The sequence below is a fragment of the Mustela nivalis genome, assembly GCF_964662115.1.
Source record: "Mustela nivalis genome assembly, chromosome: 3".
In the NCBI taxonomy this organism is placed as follows: domain Eukaryota; kingdom Metazoa; phylum Chordata; class Mammalia; order Carnivora; family Mustelidae; genus Mustela; species Mustela nivalis.
Window position 1 is genome coordinate 172,839,400 of NC_139022.1, and position 3,266 is coordinate 172,842,665.

The 3,266-nt window shown below is 56.0% G+C and overlaps 1 long non-coding RNA gene across 1 annotated transcript; it reads right to left on the reverse strand.

Annotated features, from left to right (window-relative positions):
- Positions 1 to 1,035: 1,035 nt before the first annotated feature.
- LOC309861852 lies at positions 1,036 to 1,856 on the reverse strand. Its single transcript, XR_014310246.1, has 2 exons — positions 1,605 to 1,856; positions 1,036 to 1,300 (listed from the first exon to the last, which is right to left on the reverse strand). It is a non-coding gene; the product is annotated as an uncharacterized lncRNA (long non-coding RNA).
- Between the last annotated feature and the right edge of the window lie 1,410 nt (positions 1,857 to 3,266).

Below are 3,266 nucleotides of genomic sequence, written 5' to 3' on the forward strand. Positions count from 1 at the left end.
CCGCTCAGCTCTGCTTTCTGCCGTTTGTCCACTTGCCTTTTTATGCCACTCGAGGCCGCACCCCCAGCGTCTCAGAGCTTGAGTCCTTGCATTCCCGGGCGGCGGTGCGAGCGCTGCGGCGGGGACCCCTCCCAGCCGCCGGCCTGGATCGCGGCCCGGTGAGTGTTTGCACCGCGCTCCGGGCTGGGCTGGCCCGTGTGGGCGCTGAGGTAAGCGAGGTTCCCCGTGCACTCCCACTCCTTTCTCAGCACAGGGACAAAGATGAGAGGACGGGTCGTGCGATGCTAAGAGCTTCTGCTGCCCCTCGCACACCCCTTCTGCTCCCTCCGGGGCTCTGTTGGGACCCCACGTTCCCGAGAGCAGGGGCGCACATGCCATCGCCGGGTCCGGGGTCTCGGCTTCTTCCCCAGCCGCCGGCTCGGGCCCGGGTGGGCTGGACAAGCGTGCGTCCTGACAGAACTCGGACGGAGCAAGCTCTAGTTTGTCACCGTCGCCAACGCAAGCCATTGCTCCCAGCACTGCGGGGCGGTGCCTGCCGCTTGGTCGCGCAGGTACTTCGTTAGCAGCTACTGTGTGCCCCGCGCTGCTGCAGACCCGAGGTGGACATCAGTGATCCAAACCGACACTCAGGCCTCGGAAATGCTTGTGTGCTGACAGCGACACACGCACGTCCAAGGCTCAAGCGACCAGAGTGAAGCGAGTGAGTGGCCTGGCTGGAGGAAGCATCCAGGGGCGGCGGGGTGGGGGTGGGGCAGGGCGGCCCCCCGGAGCGTGGGAGGACCTCGGGGGACCTGCTCTTCCGCCAACACGAGGGCATGCCAGCCCTATGCATTTCCTTTCAAGAAAAGCTGGATATCCGGATTTTTTAAAAAAACGTTTCCTCTGTTTCAGAGAGCGAGAAAGCACGAGCAGGGGGAGGGGCAGAGGGAGAAGCAGACTCCCCACGGAGCAGGGAGCCCGAGGCGGGACTCAATCCACTGACTCCAGGATCAGGACCTGAGCTGAAGGCAGACGCTTCACCGACTGAGCCACCCAGGCGCCTCTGGATTTTTATTACGTGAAATCTCTTGTTTTTAAAGTGTTGGTCACTAGCTCAGAAGTTTTAAAGAACATTATTCAACCCTGGGATCCAGACTGACGACAGAAATGAAAACCTGGTTTTGCCGGATTCTGCCCATTGCTGGCAGTTTGCGACTTCAGGGCTGTGGTTTTCGCGATGGACCTGGCCTTGTTCGTGTCCGGTGACCAGCAGAGAAGGACACCAGTTTCTTGAGAGGCTTCTGCTCCGACTTCTCTTCTGCTGCAGGAAGAACCATAACAGAGCAGTGGCTGGGCTGCTGCCCCTTCTGACCTGCCCCCCAGGGCCACCGCGGCTCCCTCCTGCGGACTGCTGAGAGCCTGTGACTGTCACGAGGCAGGACACAGCCAGTGGGTGACATCGGTCCCAGCATTGCCAGCCTCGGCCAACCGTTGCCCCGTAGTCTGAGACTCCTGCCCCCCAAGTCCTCCTCCCCCAACACCCGTAACAGCCCTGCCGCCCTGGTGCCTCCTGCTCTCCCCCTGGACACCCCTCAAACACCAATCCTGGGCGGACTCGAACTCACCCAAGGCCCTGGAGCTCCGACTGGAAGGGAACCTTCTTCCTAGTCAGGGTGCCTTTGCTTATTAGTGGCCCTTGGTTTTAGCTGGCTTGTTTGTGGGTGCCTCGGACACGTTCAAAGGTGCCCAGAGCCTGGGGGGTGAGCTGTGGGACAAGCAGAGGGGCTTTGGGGGTAGAAGAGTCGGGTGGGGGATCAGAATGGCCACGACAAGCCTCACATGGTTGGAGGCAGCACCGCTGAGAGCACGGGGAGGGCGTGTCTGGACAGTGGGCTGCCCTGACTGGTGGTGCCTTTTCTAGCCGAGGGCAGCAAGAGCATTTGCCACAACAGGACGCTTTGGCACCTGAGTCCCCAAAGGTTTGTTTCTTTAGTGAAAGGGTTTCTCCTGTGTGCGTTTCTTCTTTGGATTCCTTTCCTGCCTGTCTCAACCCCTCCCTCCCCTATGGTCACTGCCTTCACTTAAAACTAGACACACACACACATACACACACACACACACACACACACACACACACACACACACACATGCTCCTGGAACAGGTCTCTGAGAAGTCACAGCTGCCAGAGAATGTGTTTGACTTCCAGGGCGGGCGATCACCATGCGACTGTTGACTTAGTATCTCCCAACAATACACACGGTGCTTCTAGCTCCTTTCTGCTACCAGTGTCAACTCATTTTTATTCATTCAGTTTTTTCAGTGTCCCCTGACAGAGGTCCGGATTACCATCCTTGCTGTTCTAATTGTGACTCAGATGTCCACCCACTCGCTCGGGCTCTCAGGGGCTGTCATCCAGGCGGTGAGAATACGGTCCTCGAAGCGTGTTTGTTGACAAGAGCCTGCGGAATATACCCAATGTTGTGGAAGGAAGAACCAGCACCCGAGGTTCCTAATGGCCAGCTTTTATCCGCTCCCTCGGCATTTGCTTGTGTTCTGTGTGGCTCAGGATAGAGCTGCTTTGAAATCTGAACAACAGACACCCCCAGTCATTTCGATTCCAATAGATCTGCGGTTTACGGGGAGCAGAGCACAATGATCAATGGCGCGCCGGGAGCAAAAGCATCCGGGGCTCTTACATCAACTTGAAAATCATGCCCCTTCGAAAGGAAGCTTGATTTTCAGTTCTTAAGTGAGGAGGAACTCACCGCCTGAAAAGCAAAATGTGGTCTGTGAATGGAAGTGTGTCTTGGCTCTAGAAAGTTCTTTCCGTCACCCTTAATTTCTGAACTTTTCTCTCTACGACTGCCATCTCCCATCATTCTGTATCTTTGCTTTTGTTTGATCGCTGTTGTGGTTTTCTTTCTTGACTGCCTTGACCATACGGTGATTCTAGGCCCGGCTGGATAGGACTGGAGGTCAATTCCAAGGGCCAAAGGGAGGGCCTGACAGAAGCCCTTGGCCGCTGCTAGGTGGGAGGTTAATTGCCCCTGATAGACAGGAAAATAGACCATTATAACGAAAAGGTTCTTGAGCTTGGAGGGAATTAGTAAAAAATAAGACTATTACTGTTCTTATGTTTGACGCTTTAAACACAGCTATTAAGTCTGTCTCCCTCTTGGTGACTGGGATGTGAAAACCAGCCGCCGACATCACATCAGACACCCAGTTGGGCAAGATTACACAGATTACCTGCTGCATACAAATTCTCGCTTTCATTTTTGAAGTC